The sequence below is a fragment of the Arvicanthis niloticus genome, chromosome 22 (genome assembly GCF_011762505.2).
Source record: "Arvicanthis niloticus isolate mArvNil1 chromosome 22, mArvNil1.pat.X, whole genome shotgun sequence".
In the NCBI taxonomy this organism is placed as follows: Eukaryota; Metazoa; Chordata; class Mammalia; order Rodentia; family Muridae; genus Arvicanthis; species Arvicanthis niloticus.
In genome coordinates, this window is record NC_133429.1 from 20,039,733 (window position 1) to 20,040,244 (window position 512).

Genomic DNA, 512 nt, shown 5'->3' on the forward strand with positions numbered 1-512 from the left:
ATATTCAGTAACTCTGGTTAAACACAGGCCTCCTGCCAAAAAGGATCTTCAGTGTGTTTAAACAGAACAACGAAAGTGCCTAAAATTATTCTTTTCCCATTTCCAGCCCAATGTTTGCAGATCTTCATTCTACTGCAGGGTCTAGTGCAGCATGGTTCATTCAGAAAGATGCCATAGATCGTTAAAACACACTTCTCAGGTGGTGACCTTGGGTGAAAGTTTTATTGCCCTGTGCTTCAAGGAGTTGCCAAATTCTTAGAAAATGCAAGTCTGAGTCTCTGTGTTCTTGATTTGAAGCGTACAGAACTTTTTTGGGTTCAATGTCACAAATTTATAAGACCCTTGACGGCACATCTTTCTGTACCACACAAAAATGGTTCCCACTTTTGTACAGGAAGCTAAACAGTAGGCTTAAGAGCTATCATGTAATAGAGTGGCAAGCCAATAAAATGTTAAGATCTGTGCCCCTACGTACAGGACAGGATGAAGAAACATTTTTGCATTGACGAACG